Source organism: Anomaloglossus baeobatrachus, chromosome 5, assembly GCF_048569485.1.
Source record: "Anomaloglossus baeobatrachus isolate aAnoBae1 chromosome 5, aAnoBae1.hap1, whole genome shotgun sequence".
In the NCBI taxonomy this organism is placed as follows: domain Eukaryota; kingdom Metazoa; phylum Chordata; class Amphibia; order Anura; family Aromobatidae; genus Anomaloglossus; species Anomaloglossus baeobatrachus.
The window spans coordinates 521,417,408-521,444,497 of record NC_134357.1 but is presented as its reverse complement, the minus strand read 5'-3'; the positions used below and the strand labels follow the sequence as shown (position 1 = coordinate 521,444,497).

At 47.7% G+C, this 27,090-nt stretch overlaps 1 protein-coding gene and 1 pseudogene across 2 annotated transcripts in view; both read right to left on the bottom strand.

The window, feature by feature from the left end:
• LOC142312065 (uncharacterized) overlaps positions 1-6,602 on the bottom strand; it is a 134,355-nt pseudogene extending 127,753 nt beyond the window's left edge.
• Positions 6,603-20,412: 13,810 nt separating this feature from the next.
• The window catches only part of LOC142312060 (THAP domain-containing protein 3-like), a 51,297-nt gene continuing 44,619 nt past the window's right edge, over positions 20,413-27,090 (bottom strand). For both annotated transcript variants that reach the window (XM_075350940.1, XM_075350938.1), the window contains one exon: positions 20,413-21,270. The gene's annotated coding sequence lies outside the window, so the exon portion shown is untranslated. The remainder of the gene's footprint in view (positions 21,271-27,090) is intronic.

The window sequence follows — 27,090 nt, the reverse complement described above, 5'->3', positions numbered from 1 at the left end:
TTATGTTTACTGTAAATTCCGGCCGGTTCTGGGGGTTTCCCCTGAGAACCGCGCCGAAGGTGCCTGCTCGTCGGCCGCATGTTAAAATCTAGGCCCCGGCTTCTGTTTGGGCCTAGTTTCGGTTTCATCTTCCTCTGCATGTCATTCATGCAGGGGAATAGAGTGGCGCCGCCCACCGGCCATCCAGCAAAGGGGAGGACACTCCTCTCTGAGGAGATGTTTCCCTCCCCTGCATCTCTCCTTAGCCCTCCGGTTTCCCGCTCTTGGGCTAATCTCCCCCCTCCTCCTCCCAGCGCCATTTTCTCAGCGTTTATCACACTGATCGGCGCTGGCTGCTGAATCTGCTGCTTTCTTGGAAGGCTGACGCTTTACTGGGGGTCCGAGCTGTGGAATCCGGAGGGCACACAGAGAGCGGTCGGGTAAGCCACAACCTCTGGTTGTGGGCTTTATTATACACTCTCAGGACATTCTATACGAGTGTATTCTTACTGCAGAGCTTCCACCTCAGCAGCATGTCTGTCACCCGGAGCAAGGCTGCAAACATGTACGCTATATGCACTGCATGTAAGCGCATTCTGCCAGAGCCAAGCACATACCCACATTGTGATGCCTGTGCTAACATGGTTGTGTCTCAGCCTGGAGCCTCCTCAGGGGTCCCTCCGGCTGCTCCGGCCCCGGTGGCTGAACCCCCGGCTTGGGTAGCATCCTTTTCCCAAGCTATTTCCCAGTCTTTTGCCGACTCCATGGGGCAGCTGTCCCGGACACTGCTGACCATGCATCAGCCCTCTTCTCAGGGTGCCTCTGCTGCTCCGAGTTCCGCAGAGCTCTCAGAGCATGTCCTAGGACCCCGTCCCCCTAAACGGAGACGCAGGGACCCTTCTCCTTCCTCGTCCCACGGCTCTGATTCACGAGCCGAGGTGCAGGGCGAGGAGGATTCGTTTACTGTGGGCTCAGACGCTGCCTCTATGTACCCCATTGACGTGTCTGAGGGTGATGCGGATGTTAGTGACTTGATTGCATCCATTAACTCCGTACTGAACCTCAATCCACCAGAGTCAGAGGAACAAGCCTCTCTGGTAGAGATACACCAGTTTACCTCACCTAAGAGAGCTAAGAGTATGTTTTTTAACCACTCCAGTTTTCGGACCACTGTTACCAAGCCCAGGGCCTGTCCTGACAAACGTTTTCCGAAGCGTACTTCTGATGACCGTTTTCCTTTTCCACCAGAGGTGGTTAAGGAATGGGCCCAGTCTCCAAAAGGTAGACCCTCCAGTGTCCAGAATCTCAGCCCGCACAGTCGTAGCTCTGGCTGATGGCACTTCTCTTAAGGATCCCACTGACCGCCAGGTTGACCTTCTGGCCAAGTCTGTATATGAGGCGACAGGAGCCTCGTTCTCCCCGTCTTTTGCGGCAGTGTGGGCTCTTAAGGCAGTCTCTGCCTCTCTGGCAGAGATACATTCCCTCACCAGGGACTCTATGCCTGAGATGGATGCCTTAACTTCTCAAGCTTCGGCTTTTTCATCCTACGCCATGTCTGCCATCCTGGAGGCTTCTCACCGCATGGCGGTGGCCTCCGCTAACTCCCTCGCGATCCGCAGGATCTTGTGGCTTCGAGAGTGGAAAGCAGACGCTTCCTCTAAGAAGTACCTTGCGGGTCTTCCTTTTGCTGGGTCCCGGCTGTTTGGTGAACAACTGGATGAAATAATTAAGGAAGCTACTGGCGGGAAGAGTACTTCCTTGCCACAAACTAAAACCAGAAAACCTGTCCAGGGCAGGAACCAATCGAGGTTTTGTTCCTTTCGTTCCTCTAACTGGTCATCCTCTAAGCCCTCGACCTCGTCCACTACCGCAGCCAAGGATCGTAAACCCAACTGGCGCGCGAAGCCGCGTCCTCAAAAGACCGGAGGAGCCGCTGCCACTAAGGCAGCCTCCTCTTGACTATCTGGCTGCGCCAGCAACGTCCTTGGTCGGTGGCAGGCTCTCCCACTTTGGCGACGTGTGGTTTCAACACGTCTCCGATCAGTGGGTGCGAGATATCATCTCCCACGGCTACAGGATAGAATTTTCTTCCAGCCCGCCAAACAGATTTTTTCTGTCCACCCCCCCCTGCTCCAAAGCCACCGCCTTCTCTCAGGCCGTGGCATCCCTGCAGGCCAACGGTGTAATTGTTCCGGTTCCCGCCCGGGAACGGTTCAGCGGTTTCTACTCAAACCTCTTTCTAGTCCCCAAGAAGGACGGTTCCTTCCGGCCCATCCTGGATCTCAAGCTTCTCAACAAGCATGTTCAGGTGCGGCACTTTCGCATGGAATCTCTGAGATCGGTCATTGCCTCAATGACCCAAGGAGATTTTCTGGCATCCATCGACATCAGAGATGCCTATCTGCATGTGCCTATTGCGGTTTCACACCAGCGTTGGCTACGCTTTGCAATCGGAGAGGAACATTTCCAATTCGTGGCTCTCCCCTTCGGCTTAGCCACGGCCCCTCGAGTATTCACCAAGGTCATGGCAGCAGTGGTTGCGGTTCTGCACCTCCAGGGGTTGGCAGTGATTCCTTACCTGGACGACCTTCTAGTCAGGGCCTCATCCAGTGCAGACTGCCAGCGGAGTGTCTCACTCACTCTCGCCACGCTCGTTCAGTTCGGGTGGCTTGTCAACCTGCCCAAGTCCACTCTGACCCCGACCCAGGTGCTTCTTTACCTAGGGATGCAATTCGAGACTCTGCCGGCACTTGTCAAGTTGCCCTTAGTCAAACAGCAGTCCCTTCGTCTGGCGGTGCGCTCTCTGCTGAGGCACCGCCGTCATTCCATCAGACACCTCATGCAGGTGCTAGGTCAGATGGTGGCATCAATGGAAGCGGTTCCCTTTGCCCAGTTCCATCTGCGTCCCCTGCAGCTGGACATTCTCCGCTGTTGGGACAAGCGGATCTCTTCCTTGCACAGGTTGGTGGCTCTGTCGTCACAGACCAGGAGCTCCCTTCAGTGGTGGCTTCGGCCCCTCTCTCTGTCTCAGGGACGCTCCTTCCTGACTCCGTCCTGGGTGATCCTCACCACGGATGCCAGCCTCTCCGGTTGGGGAGCAGTATTTCTCCATCACCGAGCACAGGGCACTTGGACTCCGTCCGAATCAGCCCTCTCGATCAATGTGCTGGAGATCAGAGCTGTGTTTCTAGCTCTCCTAGCCTTTCACCACCTGTTGGCGGGCAGGCACATTCGAGTTCAGTCGGACAACGCGACAGCGGTTGCCTACATCAATCACCAGGCCGGGACTCACAGCCGTCTGGCGATGTTGGAGGTTCAACGAATCCTCCAGTGGACGGAGGACTCCAAGTCCACCATATCTGCAGTCCACATCCCAGGCGTGGAAAACTGGGAGGCCGATTATCTCAGCCGTCAAACCGTGGACAGCGGCAAGTGGGCCCTGCATCCGTCAGTGTTCAGATCAATCTGCCGCAAGTGGGGCACTCCGGAAGTGGATCTAATGGCATCCCGGCACAACAACAAGGTTCCGGTTTACATGGCTCGCTCCCACGATCCTCAGGCCTTCGCAGCGGACGCACTGGTTCAAGATTGGTCTCAGTTCCGTCTGGCCTATGTGTTTCCCCCTCTAGCTCTCTTGCCCAGGGTTCTGCGCAAGATCGGAATGGAGGGCCGTCGAGTCATAATCATTGCTCCGGACTGGCCCAGGCGAGCTTGGTACCCAGACCTGCTCCGTCTGTCCGTAGGGGTGCCGTCCAGACCTTCTCTCTCAAGGTCCGTTCTTCCGCCAGAATTCTGCGGCTCTCAGATTGACGGCGTGGCTCTTGAGTCCTGGATCCTGACGGCTTCAGGCATTCCCTCTGAGGTCATCTCCACTATGACTCAGGCTCGGAAGTCTTCCTCGGCCAAGATTTACCACAGGACTTGGAGGATTTTCCTGTCCTGGTGTCGCTCTTCCGACCATGCTCCTTGGCCGTTCTCCTTGCCGACCATCCTGTCTTTTCTACAGTCCGGTCTACAGCTAGGACTGTCCCTCAATTCCCTCAAGGGACAGGTGTCGGCTCTGTCGGTATTGTTCCAGCGGCGTATCGCCCGACTGGCTCAGGTGCGCACCTTCATGCAGGGCGCATCTCACATCATTCCTCCTTACCGGCGGCCCTTGGATCCCTGGGACCTTAATCTGGTCCTCACGGCCTTACAGAAACCCCCCTTTGAGCCTCTCAGGGAGGTTCCCTTGTTTAGACTTTCACAGAAAGTTGTTTTTCTAGTAGCCATAACTTCTCTCAGGAGAGTTTCTGATTTGGCTGCGCTCTCTTCGGAATCCCCCTTTTTGGTGTTTCACCAAGACAAGGTGGTTCTTCGTCCGACTCCGGACTTTCTCCCTAAGGTGGTGTCTCCTTTCCACCTTAACCAGGACATTTCATTGCCTTCTCTGTGTCCGGCCCCTGTGCATCGCTTTGAGAAGGCGTTGCATTCCTTAGATTTGGTGCGGGCGCTCCGAATCTATGTGTCACGCACCGCCGTTTTTAGGCGGTGCACCTCACTTTTTGTGCTAACCACTGGTCAGCGCAAGGGTCTTGCTGCTTCTAAACCGACCCTAGCTCGTTGGATCAGGTCGGCTATCACCGATGCCTACCAGTGTTCTCAGGTGCCTCCTCCGCCAGGGATTAAGGCGCACTCAACCAGAGCTGTCGGTGCCTCCTGGGCTTTCAGGCACCAGGCTACGGCTCAGCAGGTTTGTCAGGCTGCCACGTGGTCCAGTCTGCACACTTTTTCGAAGCACTACCAAGTGCATGCTCATGCTTCGGCAGATGCGAGCTTGGGCAGATGCATTCTTCAGGCGGCTGTCGCCCATTTGTGAAGTTAGGTTTTGCCTACTTCTCAGTTTGGTTTATTTCCCACCCATGGACTGCTTTGGAACGTCCCATGGTTTGGGTCTCCCATAAGGAACGATGAAGAAAAAGAGAATTTTGTTTACTTACCGTAAATTCTTTTTCTTATAGTTCCGACATGGGAGACCCAGCACCCTCCCTGTTGCCTGTTGGCAGTTTTTTGTTCCGTGTGTTTCACCGGCTGTTGTTAGTAGACAGAGTTCCGGTCTTTCCGAGTTTTACTCTATCTCTACTTATGGGTGGATGTCCTCCTTCAGCTTTTGCACTGAACTGGTTAGATTGTCATCCAGGGGGTGTATATAGCCCGGAGGGAGGAGCTACACGTTTGAGTGTAGTACTTTGTGTGTCCTCCGGAGGCAGAAGCTATACACCCATGGTTTGGGTCTCCCATGTCGGAACTATAAGAAAAAGAATTTACGGTAAGTAAACAAAATTCTCTTTTTTGATACTATATTCATGTGCGTTGCGGCCGTGCTTCCAGCGATGTCTGAAGCCACATTCATGGGGCCCATGTGACATTATAACATGCGAGCCCCACAACCAAGCAGCGCCGACATCCTTCTCCCCCGCCTTCGGATGTCTGAGCAGGAAGTTAGAGGAGTTCTCGCATCCTGCTCAAATGTCCGAAGGTATCGAGACAGAAACTGTGCGCTGATTATTATGACACGTGGCCCCCGCTACCAATGTCACATGGGCCCCGGGAACACAGCTTCAAACATTGCTGGAATTGTGGCCACAGCATAGCGGAGTATAAACTTATTTATTATTATGGGGGTGAACAAGGGGAATGAGGAGTTGTCCAAGTAGTAGAAATTCCTTTTAACTCAATTAATGGTCTATGGTAGTGCAGAAGGAGTTGAGCTTTGCACTTGACAAGCACCATCAATGCCATTTTCAATGAATGGGGGGGATGGGGCACATGCCGGACCACGCAGCTGAATGCAACCCCCCGTTATAATCTGCTAAATGGATGGTGGATGGTGGATAGTAGAAGTGCAGTGAATCAACTTAAGAACTCGGTCCATCAGTCATGTCACTAATGTGTGCTCTCTACAACCCTGAGAACCTCTTTAACCCTAGAACGCATACCTGGGGCCTCGCAGGCCTGCTAGGTCATTTGTTTTCTATGGTAGATTGAATTGCTTGCGCGTTCTAGGGTTAACCTCAATAATAATAATAATAATAATATTCATTTATATAGCGTTATTAATTCCACAGCGCTTTACATACATTGGCAACACTGTCCCCATTGGAGCTCACAATCTAAATACCCTATTTGTATGCTTTTTTGGAGTGTGGAAGGAAACCCACGTAAACACGGGGAGAACATACAAACTCCTTGCAGATGTTGTCCTTGGTGGGATTGAACCCAGGACCCCAGTGCTACAAGACTGCAGTGCTAACCACTGAGCCACCGTGCTGCCCTGATTAGCCAGCCCAGCACCTTGCAGCAAAACCCCAGACAACTGACCAAGTCCCTCCTCCCCCCCTGCGAAAAAAAATAATAAACATTAATTCATACCTCGAAAAAAAGTGAGAAAAATGGATTTGGAAATAATAAACGTTAATTATGACATACGTACCCCAGAATAGCAGCAATAAAACAACGAAGAGATTACGGCTCTTGGTCTGTGATCATGGCCAGTACTGAACGGGTTAATGCCTCCTGCGCCCAGTAATGGGGAATCTCCACATCCCTCCACCTGCAGAGCCGCACACTGGATATATGGCTGCTCTGTGCTTACAGGACCTGCGATGATGTCACATGGAGGGGAGGAGTCAGGGGTCACATGGTCAGCTCCTCAGTGTGTGCAGGACTCTGCTGTGCTGGTTGTCATGGTGTTGGATGAGGGGAAGGTTATGTGTGGGGTCAGGAGGGGTTTACAGTGTGGAGGTAGCAGAGCCTAGTGATGGGTAAAATGCGATTTTTTTGTGAGCCGGCTCTTTTGGCTCCGAAAACGGCTCTTCATTTCCTATTACCTTTGGCTTTAAATTTGAAGCCCAATTCTGGTATGTTTTAACCCATGATTGTATACCTTTTAGTAAAAATCTACACATGTGCCAATTTATGACATAAAACAGAATAGTTTCCAGAATAACCAGATTTATTATTATTATTATTATTATTATTATTGTTTATTTATAGAGCACCATTGATTCCATGGTGCTGTACATGAGGGGGTTACATACAGAATACATATACAAGTTACAATAGACAGACTGGTACAGAGGGAAGAGGGCCCTGCCCTTGCGGGCTTACATCCTAAAGGATTTTGGGGAGGAGACAGTAGGTGGGGTGTAGGTGGGGCGGCAGCTCCGCACGGTGGTGGGGCGGCAGCTCCGCACGGTGGTGGGGCGGTGGCGTCATTGTAGATTATAGGCATTTCTGAACAGATGAGTTTTCAGAGTCCGTTTGAAGTTTGCAAGTGTAGTAGATAGTCTGACGTGTTGAGGCAGTGAGTTCCAGGAGACTGGGGATGCTCGGGAGAAGTCTTGGAGTCGGTTGCATGAGGAGCGGATGAGAGAGGAGGAGAGAAGGAGATCTTGGGAGGACCGGAGGTTACGTTTTGGAGTGTAGCGAGAAATTAGTTCAGAGATATATGGAGGAGACAGATTATGGATAGCTTTGTAGGTCAGGGTTAGTAGTTTGAATTGGATACGATAGACGATTGGGAGCCAGTGGAGGGTCTTGCAGAGAGGAGAAGCGGGGTGGTATTGAGGAGAGAGGTGGATCATTCGGGCAGCAGAGTTAAGGATGGACTGGAGAGGGGCGAGTGTGTTAGCAGGGAGACCACAGAGGAGGATGTTGCAGTAGTCGATGCGGGAGATTATGAGGGCATGCACTAGCATTTTTGTAGATTGGGGATTGAGGAAAGGGCGGATTCTGGAGACATTTTTGAGTTGAAGACGGCAGGAAGTGGTGAGGGAATGGATGTGTGGTATGAAGGACAGGGCAGAGTCAAAGGTCACTCCGAGGCACCGAACTTTGGGTGCTGGGGAGAGCGTGATGTTATTAATTGTAATGGATAGGTCAGGTGGAGAGTGTAGGGGAGATGGAGGAAAGATGATCAGTTCAGTTTTGGCCACGTTAAGCTTTAGAAAGCGAGAGGAGAAGAAGGAAGATATAGCAGATAGGCACTCTGGGATTCTGGACAGCAGAGATGTGACATCTGGACCAGAGAGGTAGATCTGAGTGTCATCGGCATATAGGTGGTACTGGAAGCCATGGGACTTTATGAGTTGTCCCAGGCCAAATGTATAGATAGAAAAAAGTAAGGGTCCTAGGACAGAGCCTTGAGGGACACCAACAGAGAGAGAACGGGATGAAGAGGTTGTGTGGGAATGGGAGACACTAAAAGTGCGGTTGGAGAGGTATGAAGAGATCCAAGAGAGGGCGAGGTCTCTGACAATATTATTTATATTATTTGCTGTAAAAACTTTAACAAACACAATGTTTGATAAGAAAAAAAGTGCAGAAATCAAACAAGTGCAATTCAATTAGCTCAACACTACTGGCAATTGTATGCAAAATCGGATGTGATTTGAGAGGCTGCACTGCCTTGTATAGGACTAGTTCTGTGCATGAAGTTGGTCCCTCAGATTGGCACTGCTATCATGTAACAGGGGCTGCTGGGAGGTTATTCACCAGAAACAACAGAACCATTCCAAGCTGCACTAGCTAATGGTGCATATACACAGTCGCTGCAGCCCCCGAGCCTGCGATCCAGTGATGCTCAATCCAGCATCGCGGATCATTTGTTCTCTTCCATTCAAGTGAATGGGAGAGAACAAGGGACGCACATTTACATCCGCTGTTTCTCCCTCGCTCAGCGAGGATTTACAAGCTGGCGGGAAATAACTAGAATCAGGCTAAATCCAGATGTCAGTGTTCCTTTAATAAAGTGCCTGACTGCCTGACTGCTGCTTGTCACAGATTGGAGGGGGGCGGGGCTGTGAGTCAGTGCTATGTGCGGCAGCAGGAGGAGCATTCTCAGTCTCCTGGATAAGATCAGAGTGACTACTGCCGAGAGGGGCCGAGAGGGGCGGGGCAAGAGGGGACTGACTGTGGAAGGGAACTGGCAAAGAGCCGTTTACATTTCAATTGGCTCCCTGCCAGGAGCCGACTCATATGATTCACTATGAAGAGCCGGCTCTTAGAGCCGGCTCGTTCAGGAGCTACCCATCACTAGCAGAGCCGTGTGTGTACAAGGTGTACGGAGCAGAGCCGTGTGTGTACGAGGTGTGTACGGAACAGAGCCGTGTGTGTATGATGTGTACGGAACAGAGCCGTGTGTGTATGAGGTGTACGGAGCAGAGCCGTGTGTGTACGAGGTGTGTACGGAACAGAGCCGTGTGTGTATGAGGTGTACGGAGCAGAGTCGTGTGTGTACGAGGTGTGTACGGAACAGAGCCGTGTGTGTATGAGGTGTACGTTGCAGAGCCGTGTGTGTATGAGGTGTACGGAACAGAGCCGTGTGTGTATGAGGTGTACGGAACAGAGCCGTGTGTGTATGAGGTGTACGGAGCAGAGCCGTGTGTGTATGACGTGTGTGGAGCAGAGCCGTGTGTGTGTACCACTTATATGTAAAGAGTAGACCCACGTATGTATGACATGTATATGGCAGAGCTGTATAGTTTTACGATGTGTATGTGTGGCACCCCTGAGGCTCCAGTCGCCACAGAGGTACTGCACCTCAGCCAGAGGTGTAGTATCCCATTCCTGGGTAAGGAGGAGGTAACAAATCGGTATACACACAAACACAGATACACTCTTATTTAGCAACACCCCATCAGGCCATGGTTCTTACACAGCCAGCTGGGAGGTGGGGTTTAGTTAGTGGGAGCACACTGTAGAACGTTAATCAGTCAGGAAGTAGAAGCGGAGGGGGAAGACCTGTGGTCTGGAGCTGGAATAGCACGGCCCAAGCACAGGAGAGAAGGTGTCCTAGAGCCCACGGGAAGTGCGCCATACACCCGTGGTCTCGTTCCACAAACGGCATACCGGAGTGGAGCGACTTGGCCGCAGAAGGGGACCAGCCCCTCAACTAGTAGAGAACTACAAGGCTCAGCTAGCAAACCGGAGGCTGAGGTTACTGCAAGTACCGAAGTCATATCCACACACATCCAGTGAAAAGGTGACCGCATAGGGCCAAGGGATAGAGCTTCAAGACACCCGACAGGGTCCGTGGATACCGGCTCGGGGCTCTGTGTGTGTAGGCGCAGGACAGGCGGGAGAGGTCAGCACAGGAAGACGACCAGGGAAGGAACACAGAAGGGTGTACCGGGTTGTGCCTCCGAACTATCCGGGTTCGGCTGGAGCCCATCATAGCAGGACTCAGCACTCCGGGGGCGACATTTGATTGGTCATGTAAGGCTGGGGCCACACGGGCACTACTGCGATCCACTTGCATGACACTCGGCTCGTGCTGGCAGTACAGCAGAGCCGAGTGTCATGCCTGTGTCCTTGCAACTGAGGTCCGTTCGTGCGAGCAGACCTCAGCTGCGGGGGGCGGGCCGGCACTCAGGAGGGGAGGGAGGGATTTCTCTCCCTCTTTCCTGCATAGCCGGCTATTGCCATTCTCGCACTGCACTAGCAGTACACCGGTGTACCGCGAGTGCAGTGCGATTTTTCTCTCGCCCCATTCACTTGAATGGGTGCGAGAGAAAGAGACTCAGCTTACAATCGCAGCATGCTGCGATTGTTTTCTCGGTCCGATTAGGGCTGAGAAAATAATCACCCATGTGTGCTGACACACAGGCTAGAATTGGTCCGAGGGGAATGCGATGTTTTATCGCACTCCACTCGCACTGTTTTTCTCGCCGTGTGGCTTAGGCCTAAACCTGGAACTTTCAACAGTGAGTAAAATCTTGAGATTGCATCCCTGTGTTGCCCAGTTATTTGCCTGCGCCTCCGGCCCTACACCCTGCCTTTACATTTCCATCATTTGTGAGTACTACGACTCCCAAAAGCCCTGGGGCCCAGCTCTACCTGTGGAGAGCTATACTAACTCAGCTGCATCACCACCGACCCCCAGGGAACTGATTAGCAGCGGCGGCACCTATCTTGCCGCATACCACAGGTGGTGTCACAAACTATTATCCCCTTTAAACAATCCTGACCACCATCATCTTCACGAACAGGAACAGACTGGGCCCACTAACCCGGGTGATATGTGCCTTGAAAAATCTGAACTGTGGTGCTCAAATCTTGTTGCTGCCATTTTTTTGGCACCTAAAAAGGACAACTACGCCATCTTCCCCGCCAAAAGAGCGCCAAAAGGGGGTGTAACGGGATGTAGCAGTGGAAGTGGCACAGGGATGCCAGGACTCTGCCCACAAAGTTCCTGGAATCTGCGGAGAAGGATGTCGGCAGCAAGGGACTGGTCACCGGAGCGTGCTGCTCCCGGGACCGCGACCTGGAACGAGGAGGAGACGGAGCAGCTCTGCAGGAGGATGCGGACGCAGTTCCTCAATATGCTGGACCACTGGAGAGTCGAAATGAGGAGCGTGGCTGCGGCGGTACGTGCCCGTGAGATGGAAGCCCTGCGCATGGAGCGGGTAAGCAGCTACCCAGTTCCGGTTGAACCGGCCTACCCGGCCGCGGAATCTGGCCTGCCCTCGGCCACCGTTACTGCCATGCCACCAGGGCTGTGGAGTCGGTAAGCCAAACCTTCGACTCCGACTCCGACTCCGGCTCCTCAAATTCTCTTGCACCGACTCCAACTCCGGCTCCGACTCCGACTCCGGCTCCGACTCCGACTCCTACATATATTGCTTATAGTTAGGTGAAAAATTTATTGTAGTACATGAATATGTGTATGTGAACATTAGACATTTAATAATTTTTATGATACAATAATCAAGATATTTGGATAGAACATAAAATATATTTATTGGATACAACTTTAGAACACAAAAAACTGTAATAAATTGTAAATATGTAATACACTATGTAATATACAGTAGATTACATATATATCTTGTGTGTGTATATACACTGTGTATATATATATAATATTACATATTTACAATTTATTAGTTTTTTGTGTTCTAAAGTTGTATCCAATAAATATTTTATGTTCTATCCAAATATCTTGATTATTGTATCATAAAAACAATTAAATGTCTGATGTTCACATTATACTACAATAAATTTTTCACTTAAATATAAGCATTATACTAAATGTTATTATTTAGTAAAATATTCAGCACATTCTGCATTGCACTCCTGTCCCCTGTCGGTGCATTTTATACCGACTCCAACTCCGACTCCGACTCCACCAAAATGAGCTCCGACTCCGACTCCACGACTCCGACTCCGACTCCACAGCCCTGCATGCCACCCCCTCCACCCTCAGCGGAAGCCAAGCCACTATCCCTAACACCATATAGGTAAGAATGGTTGACGTTAGGGAGATCAACATCCAGCACCGCGGAGCACCATCTCTTGTTTTCTCAACGCAGTGATTCTAGAGCAATGCCCCCTGGGAAATATGCAAAACAAGGAAACCGCTGAGACACCATCACGTTTCTCAACGCTAGCAGGTAACTAGCCAGGTCTTTCACCGGGAAAAAAAAAACACGGGAAGGGCAGTCTCCAGTCAAGGAAACCACCTATGCCAAAACATGGTATCCATCCACAGACAGCTGTTTCGGGGTATTTGCCCCTCATCAGTGTGGAGTAGGAAACTGGCTAGTGGGAGCAATGCCTAGTAGACCAACAAGACAAAACAATCATTGATCTCAGGGAGACCAGCCAGAAAAAAACACTGCCGGCAGCCAACAAAGGCGCACAACACAGTGAAATCCTAGGTGCATTGCCCTCTCAGAAGTATGCAAATCAAAAAAGGTCCGTGGAACCTCTGTTAGGAGTCTCGACACAGAAATAGCCAGTTATCCCTCCGGGAAGGACCTAGCCAAGGAGTGGCTCTTTTTAGGAGACCACCATAACCACCATGTTAAGTGGTCCTTTTTTTGATTTGCATACTTCCCAGGGGGCAATGCACCTAAGATTTCACTGTTTTGAGCGCCTTTGTTGGCTGCCGGCAGTGTTTTCTCTAGCTGGTCTCCCCGAGATCAGTGATTGTTTTGTCATGTTGGTCTACTAGGCATTGCTCCCACCTAGCCAGAATCCTACTCCACACTGATGAGGGGCAACACCCCGACACAGCTGTCTGTGAATCGCCTTGGTATTTCCCTTGTCATATCTTTAAACTCGTCAAAGAGTTGGATATTGATTAAAAGGGCCACTTAACATTGTGGTTATGGTGGTATCCTGAAAAGAGCCACCCTTTGGCTAGGTCCTTCCCGGAGGGATAACTGGCTATTTCCGTGTCGAGACTCCTAACTTGAGGCTCCACAAACCTTTTTTGATTTGCATACTCAGGGACATGGCCAAGGTAAGGAAGGCTGAAAAATGACTACCTTTGAACAATAAACATAAGATAAAACATTAAGACTTGGCCAAGAAATAAATTAAGACTGATTTTTCAAAGGTTTTCTGGACTGAAGAGAGTGACTCTTGATGGACCAGATGGATGGGCCAGAGGCTGGATCAGTAAAGGGCAGAGAGCTCCACTCTGACTCAGACACCAGCAAGGTGGAGGTGGGGTACTGGTATGGGCTGGTATCATCAAAGATAAACTTGTGGGACCTTTTTGGGTTGAGGATGGAGTGAAGCTCAACTCCCAGACTGCCATTTTCTTGAAAACAACTTCTTCAAGCAGTGGTACAAGAAAAAGTCAGTATCGTTCAAGAAAAACATGATTTTCATGCAGGACAATGCTCCATCACATGCATCCAACTACTCCACAGCGTGGCTGGCCAGTAAAGGTCTAAAAGATGACAAAATAATGACATGGCCCCCTTGTTCACCTGATCTGAACCCCATAGAGAACCTGTGGTCCCTCATAAAATGTAAGATCTACAGGGAGGAAAAACAGTACACCTCTCGGAACAGTATCTGGAAGGCTGTGGTGGCTGCTGTACGCAATGTTGATCATAAACAGATCAAGCAATAACAGAATCTATGGATGGTAGGCTGTTGAGTGTCATCATAAAGAAAGGTGGCTATATTGGTCACTAATTTTTTTGGGTTTTGTTTTTGCATCTCAAAAATGTTTATTTCTAAATTTTGTGCAGTTATATTGGTGTACCTGGTGAAAATAAATAAGTGAGATGGGAATATATTTGGATTTTATTAAGTTGCCTAATAATTCTGCACAGTAATAGTTACCTGCACAAACAGATATCCTCCTGAGATAGCCAAATCTAAAAAAAAAAAACAACTTTCAAAATTATTAAGCTTTGATATTTATGGTTGATTGAGAACATAGTTGTTGATCAATAATAAAAACAATCCTCTAATAATTCTGCACACGGTGTAGATTCTATTTCCTAATAATACCACTGTTAGCTGCATATGTAATTTAATATGTGCAATGTGTGCGGTAAGGGACGGGGAAGTGAACATGCTGCTGATAGCATACGCATAGGTTTTGCTCATGGAACAAATGAAACTGTGGCTGCTCCACGAGCACAACAAACAAGCTCATCTACTATACCTACCGTCCTGTCCCACTTTGCAAGGGGGCGCGAAACACCACCCCTGAGGGCTGATCAGCGCAAATAGGTTGCCGGTTGGATGGCAGAGATCTTGGAGTCCGAATGTTGTACCAGAATTTAATTTAGAGTTTCTCCTCTATGTCTGTTGATGACTGTATTGCCATGCCTCTTAGTCATTTTAGCAAGGCCTCACACTGAGTGCATAGCCTTTCCCAGTTTGGGAGTCAGAAATTCAGGTGTTTATTGTATGAAAATAGAATCAGAATCTCTCTGTTGCTGGCTGTATCTCCATGCCTCCTTGTCATTTTAGCTAGGCTTCACACTGAGTGCATATCCTTTCCCAGTTTGAGAGTCAGCATGTTTTCAAAATTGTACCAAATGAATCAGAGTCTCTCCTCTAGGTCTGTTGCTGGCTGTATTGCAATGCCTTTCCCAGTTTGGGAGTCAGAAATTCAGAATGTTTTCAAAATTGTACCAAAATTGAATCAGTCTTTAATCTTTGTCTGTTACTGGATGTATTGCTATCCCTCCTAGTCATTTTAGCTAGGCCTTGCACTGAGTGCATAGCCTTTCCCAGTTTGGGAGTAAGAATGTTTTCAAAATTGTCCCAAGCTGTATTCAGAGGTCCTCCTCTCAGTCTTTTCCAGGGTATATCCTAGAGCCTGCTTCTAAGTTTTGGCAGCCCTTGTACTTGCATTGGCTTTATTACTAAAGGGCTAGCTGTTGAAGAAGGAAAAGCTCACCATTATCGGCAAAGTTTTTTTTCCTTACGGTCCTTGCTGCTGCAACTTAAACCCAAAAGATGTTTTCCAGCCTACATGTATTAAATTCTATTCCCTATTAACACTGCTGTTGGCTGCATACCTAATTTAATATGTGCAAGATGTAGGGTAAAGGACGGGAGAGTGGATGTGCTGATGGTGCATGCACAGGTGAAGAGCATGGGCCAGGTGAAACTATGTCTGCTGCATGAGCACAACAAATATGCTCTTCCATGAGACCTACTTTACTGTCACACCTTGCAGGGGTGCACGAGACAACACTCCTGATGGCCAAAAGTTCAAACAGGTTGTCGGTTGGATGGCAGATAATAACAAGTCTTGGAGTCAGAATGTTTTAAAATTGTTACAAAATTGAATGAGAATCTCTCCTCTACGACTGCGGCTGGCTATATTGCAGTCCCTCCTTTTAATTTTTGGCAGGCCCTGCGCTTAGTGCATAACCTTTACCAGTCTAGGAGACCCAGTCCTCTAAAATAGTCAAAAATGTTGTCCAAGGCTCTCCTCTAGGTTTCTTCCAGGGGGTATTGCAGTCCTTCCTAATTTATGGCAGTCCTTACACTCAAAAAGGCTATGCACTGTGCATGAATCCCACTTCCTAACCATTTTAACAGAATGTGTAGGAGGTCATCTTTTATGTCTAAATACAGGATGTATCAGACTCCCTTTTCCTTCTAATTTTTGCCAATCCTTGCATTGTCCGTATAGGCTTTGTGAGGTTCAAAGTCCTTCCTTCATAAATTAATCAGAATGTGTGTTACCAAGTCGCACACACCACAAGCCCAGATAAGGTAGTGAAATGTTAAAATTATAATTCCTAGTGACAATCAGCAGGTGTACTTTTATTTACCCCTCTACTGTAGTCAAAAAGAGCCGGGGAAATTCGGTGACCCATGGCACGGCTACCAAGGCTATGTTCACACATTGCATTTTTTCAGCATTTTTAATACATTTTATACAAATTAAAAGCCGATTTTACAGTCCCAGCTAAAGCTATGAGATTTTATAAAGCTAATTTACAATATTTTATCCTGACTGAAATGGAAATCTGTTGCTTTTTTGAAAGAACGCTAAGTGTGAATATAGCCAAAGGGGTGGAGAAGGCAGCTTTTTCACTTTTAAATTTTCCTTATATACATATCATTATACAGGAAAGAATGTTTCCTAACATATTTTCTTTTAAAATCCAGTTTACATTCGGTTTTGCATATTTTATTGTCACTTCGTAAAAGTGACGTAATACTCTGACAACATTGTTCCCAGCAGCAACCTGAAAGTCAGATGCATCCAGGTATCTTCTCCATGCTGATCCCATTCCACTTAAACAGTAAAACAGTTTTTCCATTCATGTCAGTGATTTTTAGGCTCCCTCAAACTTACCGGTGGTGTGCTGGAAAAATGCTAGAGTTTTTAATTGACTTCCATTATGCTTGTTACTGGAGACGAGCACCCGAGCATTATAAATTGCTCAGTTCGAGTAACGAGCACCGAAGCATTTTAGTGCTCACTCATCACTAGTTTTTTGTTTAATGAGAAATGACAAAGGAAAAAAGTAGCCGTTGCAGGCATGACAATATGACTGAAAGCTGGTAACTCCAGGGAAGAATAGAGTTAATTTTCTTCCATTGATTAGGCTTTCAGTGTGGAAGCAGTGCAGCATTGTAAAGCTATTAACCTGCATGTTAACCCTATATCTACAGGTTACTAGCATTATCCAACGTTCCCTTTAAAAAAAAAAGTTTCCTTTAAAAAAAAATGGGTGGCACAGGGCAGAGAAAACTGAATAGCTGCAGCAGGACAGATGTGGTATTATTATTATTATTATTATTATTATTAATGCACCTCTCTTGATGTCTGGTCATCTCCATCACTCTTCAGCCTCTTTGCTCCAGGCCATGGGTTCCGCAATGAACAGCCCTTAGACGTCACTGCTCGCTGTTCCGTCACAACGTTATCATGCGCACTGTTCAAATGACAACACAGCACACACTGACACCGGGGGCCTAGTCACAACAGAAGCCACATCCTTTAGTAAAGCAGCTGAAGAGGATGCGCATCAGGGAAAAGAAGTCTAAGAGAAAAGAGAATGACAACATGCAGGACAGCGTGACAGATGAGCAGTGAGTTCAGTATTACTTTTTTTACATTTTTTTCACAGTCTACATTTATGTTTTTGAAATTTAAAGAGACCCCCGATCGTAATGTTGAAGCCGCATCCAATAACTGCTGCAAATTGACTTTCCCTGTAAAATTCATGTAAATTTGGCGGATTGGAATCTCTGCTTATGTTAAAGGAAATCTGTCAGCAGGTTTTTGCTACCTCATCTGAGAGCAGCATGATGTAGGCAAAGAGGCTCTGAGTTCAATGCTGTATCACTTACACTCCCTAACAGAAGTTCTGTCGCTTATCCATGTTATGTAAATAAAAGCTTAGAACCTGACTTTAAAGTCATCCATTGGTTTTATAAATTACTCTTTTGAAAGCTGAAACCCTCCTAAATTTGGTTTAGCTTATGAAAATACAGTTGCTGCAAAGCTGAAATATTGATCATTTAATGAACACAGAAAGGTCAGATTTTGGCAAGAAAAAAGTTTTGTCGCCCATAGAAAGTAATGTGAAATTCAAACAAATAATTAACTTCTAATACAGAGGTATGTTGCATAACATTGGTGAATGAAGTTGTCATGCTATTAGAGCCATATTTAATATTTTGTGTGACTTCCATGAGCTTGAAGGACTGCATCCATGCGGTTCAACAATGATTCATACAATTTATTGATGAAGTAGTCAGGAATAGCAAAGAATGCAGTCTTACATGCCTCCCAGAGTTCATCTAGATTCTTTGGTTTTGTCTTCCAAAGCTTCCTCTTTCATCCTACCCCAAACATGCTCAATGATGTTCATGTATGGTGACTGGGCTGGCCAGTCCTTGAGTACCTTGATTTCTTTGCCAGGAGGAACTTTGCTGTAGAGATGGATATATGAGATGGAGCACCATCCTGCTACAGAATTTGACCCCATTTATGATTGGGAATGTAAAGGTAGCTAATACGTTTTAATATTTTAGGCTATTGATATTGCCTTCCACCTTGCAAATGTTTCGCACACCCCCATACTGAATGTAACCTCAGACCATGATCTTTCCACCAAACTTAACTGTTTTCTGGATCCATACGGGCTCTAGTAGGTGTCCTGCAGTATTTGCAGCGACTGTGGTGTAATTCAACTGAAGAGTCATCAGAGAAATCCACCTTCTGCCACTTTTCCAGCATCCATCTGTTTAGCAGGCTGTGGGACTTGGCAAATGCCACACGTTTTTTTCGACCATGGAATCCATTTCGAGACAGAATCCTACAAACTGTTCTAGTTGACACAGGGACTTGAGGTGACCAGACCCTTTGGAGCTCTGCTGCAGTGGAAGAGGGGCTGTCTTTGGATTTTCTAACCAACAAACGTTCCTCCTGAGCAGTTGTCTTGCGGGAGTTGCCAGACCTGGGCTTGTCAAAAACATCTCCAGTCTCTTCAAATTTTTTTTTAATTCTTTGTACTTGACGCTGAGACACATTAACGGTGTCAGCCACCTCTGCAGCGAATCTGGTCTTCAGCCTCTTGATAATCAAGGCTTTGGTCGCAGAGTGGATTTTTAGCAGTTGTCAGAGGTCAAGTTGCAGTGCAAGTGAAGGTCTGGGGTGCTGGGTTTCTTTTTATACACACCCACTAATTAACTGATCATTTAGTGAGCAAGGATGTAAACTAGGATTGGGTGCATTATATGACAAGGCGACAAAACGTTTGTCTTGCCAAAATCTGACCTTTCTGTGTTCATTAAATGATCAATATTTCATCTTTGCAGCAACTTTATTTTCATAACTTAAACCAAATTTGGGAGGGTTTCAGCTTTCAAAAGAGTAATTTATGAAACCAATGGATGGATTTAAAGTCAGGTTATAAGCTTTTATTTACATAATATGGATAAGCGACAGAACTTCTGTCAGGGACTGTAGATTAGTGGCTGCAGCCATTCTGAAAGTGAAAGATTTTAGATTTTGCATGTAGAAGAGTTCTGAGAACTGCCCCCGCCCACACCAGGCTTTCAGTGTACATTTCAACAAAGGCGAACAGAAGTAGGAACGAAGGGGATGTTAATGTCACACCCCAACGTGTAGCATGGCCCTGTTGACTTCACAGGCACACGTGTGCTGGTCACGTGTGTGTGTATAGACATGTCAGATCAACAGGTGACCCAGTTACTCTCACTGGGGCACCAGGGACATAAACCAGGAACCGGTCACGTATGTATGGGGCACGACTGACCGTGAACAGGTGTATAGATATCGATCACGTGAGTAAAGGCATGTCAGATTGAGCGAACTACCCAGTTGGCATCGCCGGGCACACAGCGACTGGTACACACACACGTCTGCCACAAGCACTGTAGACCACCGGTCACGTGTGTATGGGACACATCAGGCCGGAAGGGTAACCAGCTAGTGATACTGGAGACCCAAGGACTGGTAGGACAATGGTTGACCCTCACTGTACCAAAGTACAAATACCCGGCACCGATGCCTAACCCTGAAGTAGTCACTGTCATATATATATATATATATATATATACATACATATATATATATATACATACATATATATATATATATATATATACATATATATATATATGCCTGCCACAAGCACTGCAGGTAAATGGCACTGGAACCCACACACTCTCACAGCCAGGTTGACTGCCTTAGCTGTCAGCAAACAGAATGACACTCGCGCGCCGATGGGCGGAGCTACAGACCTTTTATAGCCGCCTCCGTGGCCCAGACCACATGGCATGTGGTAATGGCGTTGGTTGCAGCCATACAGAAGCTGCCACGTCATTGCTGATGTCACTGATGACCAATCAGTGGCCGCCTTGTCATTGATGACATCACACACATGCTTACTATGATTCCATGAGCACTTAGGTTCAGGATGGTACAAAACTCTAGCCACCTGATGCCTCAAGCGACGGCCAGGTGGCGCTGTGGAGTTGACCGACTCCACTGTGGGAGTCAATGACGGGAATGGACCGGTTCGAGGCACAACAGAACCCCGAACTGTAACACAGAGTCCCTTTAAATCTGTCTTTTGCTAACATATTGTTAAATTACTTTGTTTTAGAGAAATAAGAAAAAAAAAAAGAAAAACTATAATGAATTTGTAAATCAATATAAGTTTTATTATACAATTTTTTTCAATAACAGCAGTAGCATATTGTCAGCCTCCACCAATCCTCTTAAAGGCTTCCAGCCAAACTCGTGTATTTTTTCTCTTAAATATTGGTGCTGTCATGTGTCATAAATAGTAAAATTACACGTACAATATCATAGATGAACAGAGATCTACAGCCTAATACTATATTGCCTGAAATAGGCCAATGACAGTGCTGAACGTGCCTCAATAAATCCACTTCCCCTTCACTAGACTCCATTTATTCTATCACTGTGGCAGTTGTGCAAGCCAAAAAATATTTACATCATTTCTACATATTATCGCCACTAAAAATTTAGGCAGAATTGCTGAAAAATGTTAGCTTGTAGCACTTTTAACGTTGCTACCTTTGCTTTCCCAAATTTCATTGTAACAAACTGTGGCCGGCAATTTGCTACCACCCTGCTACAATCAGTTTTGTAGGTAAAAGCAAACCTTAGACAGTCTTTTTTTTTTTTAAACATTCATAGAGATCAATGATTGCAGCGAACATCTGTACCTGCGAACACTCAATTCAGCGGAAACATTTCTAAAAGGTTGGAGCTAGAAGAGTGGATTAAGGTTAAAAACAATCAACTATACAACAAATGGACAATAAGTTTAAAATATACAAATACAGTTTCCCTAGGAGTCAAAGATAGATAAAAACAGTTCTGAAGACGTTTTATGACAAATGACGGGCCTTTTAAAAATATAAAACAATTATTTTTTTTTTGTTAAAGACAAAATGTGTTTTGATGCATTTTTATGAAAATTGTCGAAAGCCAATACGTTTTTTCTTATCCGTCATTGGAAGGAAAACCTACAAAAGAAGAAAAAAATAAATTAGATTTTAAACTAAATGAAATAAGTGTGTTTCATGTTTATCAAGCCTGGTTAGTAAGTTTTTACTAGAGATGAGAGAATCTATTCCATCGACCAGGTCAATAATCTGTGAACGTTGGACAGGAGCCCTGTAAATCTCGTTTCCTCACGATATTTCATTTTGATTAGCCAAGGCTTGCGGCGTGACACTCACAAATTATGTGGTGCCAGCCTGTCTAATCAAAAGAAAAGTTGTGAATGCCAGGAGTTTAGGAGATTCGCAGGGCTACCGTCCAGCAGTCACAGATTACTGATCCAGCCAATGCACCGTAGTCCTGCAAATTGATTTTCTCATATCTAGTTATATTAACTATCTAATGTAAGACACATTATTATGGAACCCGTCTGAACGAAACAACATTTACAACCTACATATATTATAAGTAAATATAAATATGACAATGTTTTATAGGGCAACATGCCGATATAAACAATTACCCTCTTTCCCAAGTAGTTCCCGTAAATGGACATATCAGTATATCCAGGTGTTCGTGAGAGAACAGGAGCGGTGTCCGGTGTGTTCAACGCGGTAGCTCAATCCAAGCTCGTGCTGTGACGGCTAGACTCAGCACCATCCCTGGCTCTTTAAAGTTCTAAATGTATTTAGATAGAGAGCCTCCTCTCTCTCACAACAAATGACGCTCAAAGTTGAGCACTTACTTTAAGTCTTGTATTTTTGTGTAACCTCTCTGAAAAATAGGATTCAGACGAACACCCAGATTGAACCACTTTAACTTTAGCAGTCACTTTGTACTCTATCTGGCCTCTGATCCAGCGGTGTTCCATCTTTTTACATATGCACAAAAACGCACCACAACCAGGGTTGCCAACTGTCCAGAAATTCCAGGACAGTCCGTAAAGAGCACTTTTTTGCCCTGTACATAAACTTTGTTAAGGCGTCCATGATTATCTTGAAGTTGAATTAATTTATAGAAAATTGTTTATTGTATTCTTATCATTTTACAAGCTTAAAGTGAATACAGCTTCTTCATTTCTGGCACCTTATGGATGCCATTCAAACTATTTCAGGAAAATATATGTTCCAAAAGTCCTAAAAGGTTGACTTTCAGCATCTGCAAGCTGTTGGCTACAGAAATGCTGCCTTTCCGCCCAGTGGACACAGTGGATTTTCAAGACCTTATGTCCATCGCAGTGCCCCAAGAGCAGTTGCCCAGTCACCACTACTTCTCCAAGAAAGGTGTGCCTGCGCTACACCAGCATGTCGCACACAACATCACCGCTTTCTTGAGAAACTCTATGTGTGACAGGGTGCATTTCACCACAGATACTTGGAACAGTAAGCGTGGACAGGGGCGTTACATGTCACTGACTGGGCACTGGGTAACTATGGTGAGAGATGGAGACGGGTCTGCTGTACAAATCTTGCCGTTCCCACGAGTTGTGCGTCAATCCTCTGTATGTAGAAGTTTCTCCACTGCTTCTGCCTCCTCCACCTCGTCTCGGTCCTCCACCTCCGCCCAAAGCCTGTCTGGTAAGGCCACCAGCATTGTAACTGCGCACAAGGACTCCCGCACACCTCCTTACTATGCCGGCATCAGAGCTCAACGCCATCAGGCGGTCTTTACTTTGAAATGTATGGGAAATGTGAGTCACACCGCTGAGGAGTTGTGGTCAGCTCTGGAGATCGAGTTTCATCAATGGTTGTCTCCACTCAACCTGCAGCCAGGGAAGGCCGTGTGCGACATTGCTGCAAACCTAGGTGCAGCCCTTTGCCAGGGCAATGTGACACACGTGCCTTGTATGGCTCACGTGTTGAACCTGGTTGTCCAGCAATTTTTAAACCACTATCCCGGCCTACATGGACTTCTGCAGAGGGCACATTCGCTATGTGCTCACTTCCGCCATTCACACCCCACAGCTCAACGACTTGCATCGCTCCAGAAGTCTTTTGGCCTGCCAGTTCACCGCTTGAAATGCGATGTGCCGACACGCAGGAATTTGAATCTGCACATGTTGCAGCGACTGTGGCAGCACCGCCGAGCACTGGTGCAATACATTATGACGTATAGCCTGGGCTAACAAGATCCAGAGGTGGGGCAGATCACGCTGCTGGAGTGGTCTCAGATCAAGGACCTATGCACCCTTCTTCACAGTTTCGAAATGGCGACGAAGATGTTTAGCGGTGACGATGTCATTATCAGCATGACAATTCCGGTCATTTACATGCTGGAGCACACTCTAAACATTATTCGGAGTCAGGTGGTGGGACAAGAGGAAGGGGAGGAAGTACAGGAGGAGTCATATGCGGAAGGGATAACAAGATCTCCAAAGTCCAGACAGTCAGCAGCACCAAACCGGCAGGCATGTGACGGTGGGGGCAAGGGATTAACAAGGGCGCATGGTAGCAGCCAAACTGTTGAGGAAGATGCAGGAGCCCAGGAAGAAATAGAGGACGAACTGGCGATGGGCATGGAAGACTCAGCAGATGAGGGAGACCTTGATCACATTTCTGTTGTGCGAGGTTGGGGGGAGAGGGCAGAGGAAGGAAGCATGATTCTCACCTTGCCGCCAACAACACAGCAAGGACTTGTTCCTCCTGGATGTGCAAGACACATGAATGCCTTCTTGCTGCACTACCTACAACATGACCCTCGGACTGTCTGAATTCGAAGTAATGCTGACTACTGGGTTGCCACACTCTTAGATCCCCGTACAAGACAAAATTTGGCGAAATAAGTCCTGCCATAGAAAGGGACGCACGTATGCAGGAGTATCAGCAGAAGCTGGTACGCAATTTTAGATCGGCTTTTCCACTAAACACCAGTGCTGCACAGAGTGAATCTCACAGTTCTAACTTGCCAACCATGGGACTGTCGAGTCATCATCACTCAAACCATACCAGCAACACCATATCTGGTGGTAACAGCAATTTTATGGAACCATTTCATGAATTTTTTAGACCATTATTTGCAAGGCCACAAGACGCAAGAAGTCTGACACATGGTCAACGCCTGGAGAGGATGATACAGGAGTATCTCCAAGTGAATATCGATGCCATGACTCTGCAAATGGAGCCTTGCTCATTTTGGGCTTCCAATCTGGAAAAATGGCCTGAGCTCGCCACTTACGCCTTGGAGATCTTGTCATGTCCCGCAGCCAGCGTTCTCTCTGAACGTGTCTTCATTGCTGCTGAGCGTGTGCTAACAGATAAGCGCACGCATCTGTCCAGTGACAATGTGGACAGACTAACGTTCATCAAGATGAACAAGTCATGGATCCGCAAGGACATTTCTACCCCTGTGTCATCCTGGGGAGAGTAAAGGCTTGTGGCTTTTTGATTGTGCTTCATGCAAATCAACATTTTAAGTTTGCAACTGTGGGACAATTGATGCCACTTAAGTGGTGTCTATGGCCAAATTTTGAGAAATAATTTGTGCCATAGAAAGGGACGCACGTATGCAGGAGTATCAGCAGAAGCTGTTACACAATCTAAAGGCCACTTTACACGCAACGACATTGCTAACGAGATGTCGTTGGGGTCACGGAATTAGTGACGCACATCCGGCTTCGTGAGCGACGTAGTTGCGTGTGAAATGCACGAATAACCGTTAACTATCAAAATTACTCACCTAATCGTTGATCGTTAACGCGTCATTCTAATCCCAATTATCGCTGCTGTTTGGGACGCAGGTTGTTCTTTGTTCCTGCGGCAGCACACATCGCTATGTGTGACACCGCAGGAACGAGGAACATCACCGTACCTGCGGCCGCCCGCAATGTGGAAGGAAGGAGGTGGCAGGATGTTCCGGACGCTCATCTCCGCCCCTCAGCTTCTATTGGGCGGCCGCTTAATGACGCCGCAGTGCCGCCGAACGAACCTCCCCCTTAAAGGAGAGATTGTTCAGTGGCCACAGCGATGTTGGTGAAGAGGTAATTGCGTGTGACGCTGCCGTAGCGATATTGTTCGCTATGGCAGCGATCGCCCCGTGACGCGCCACCAACGTGGGCGGGTGCTATTGCTCGCGACATCGCTAGCGATGTCGCAGCGTGTAAAGCCCACTTGAGATCAGCTTTTCCACTAAACACTAGTGGTGCACAGAATGAATCTCACCGCTTTGTCATGGCTAGGAGGAAATGGTCTTTTACTTGTCCACATCTGAGGGACCGAGGGCTGGCTGCTGTGTTGAGACGGCGTTGAGTAGGGTGTCCCTGCAGAGTTGCAAATTTGGTCATCTACAAAATGAGTGGAAAAAGGACAGATGCTGGTGGAAAGGCGAACAGGTGTGTTGGAAAGGGGAAAAAAGTTTGTGTCCGTGGGGTTGGTGGTAAAGCAACAGTAACATCTGCTGAAGAAATACCATCTGATACAGGGGGACTGGTAGATTAGGAAAAGGTGGTATATATCCCAATCGCCAGTCGGGGTCCACCGTGCTCAAAGATTGAAAAGGAGATGCTGGCAACCTGAAGGCTAGGCGGAGGATACAGAGCTGGGTGGCTCTGAAACTAATAGGAGCCTGACCCAAGTTAGACGACACTCGGATCAGAAGACTATGAACCCTGTTAGCATCAAAGGGTCCACACACCCAGCCCAGGAAATCCCTGTTAAGAACACAGGGGCCCTGGGGTACGCTGTCTGTGTGCGTAGGGAGCACACCTGTGGACAGCAGGCGCAGCAGCAGCAGCCCAGTTAATGCCACTGGGCTGCACTAGCAGGACTGGTACGACAGGAGCGGGCAGTAATTGTGCCGCGTTACCAAGTGTGGTGGCGTCCAGCACCGATGCCCTATCCCTGCCTACATCTGTCCTAAAGCCGCAATGGGTTCAACACATGGAGGTGTGCTCTGTCTGAGCATAATAGAAGACTGCGCACCTCCATGTTGTCTCCAGACCCTTTTATAACCTGGGTCCGCCCCAACCCAGGGTGGACCACAATGCACCTCCAGGAGCCAATAGCAGAGTGCCACGTCATCAGTGACATAACCAGCGGACTATCCGGAACCGCCACTTCACTGATGACCTCATGGCAGCCACGCCCCAAACACCTCACCAGTCATTGTCTGACGAACAATGATGAGGTGCCAAGTCCTAGGGGCGGGCCTCTGCGAGCCAGTCCAGAGTGGCCACATCATCAGGACACCTAATGTCCTCTGGCCTATCAGTGCCTGCCACCTCACAGACATGGCCAGTGAGGTCCTTACTGGATCTAGCCTCTGATGCACTGCCTGAGCATTCTCAGTAGCCTGAACAACAGTCTCAGAAAACAGACAGCTTGAGCATGCTCAGTAGGCACAACACAGGACTTAGACACGGCACGGAGTCCAAGTACCTGTGCAAAGAGGCTTTCGCACTAAGTGTGGGAGCATGCTCAGTAGCCCGAACTGAGGACTTAGCCTCAGGAATGGAACAGTCAGGCTGAGCATGCTCACTAGGCGAAACACTGGACTTAAGCTGTGGCTGGGGTAAATCGGCACACGCATGCGCACTAGCCGCCTCTCCACACTTAGATGTCGAGGAGGAAGCAGCCAGCTGGGCGACCCGAGACACGGCCAAAAATGGCAGCTGACGCCTGGGCGCAACTGGAACCGCAGCAGGCTGCTTGCGGCTCTGGCGGCACCGATTCATAACACCAACTTCCAGCCAAAATAAGATGTCTACTTCTTCCCGTGGATAATCTGATATGATCCCTTTGTTTACGGACATGACCATCGCTATTAAATGTAAATGAGGCATCAAAGAGCAGGTGCTTGAATGGATCTCAAATGCTCCATCAAGTGGCCTCTCCTCCACCTCAACTTCA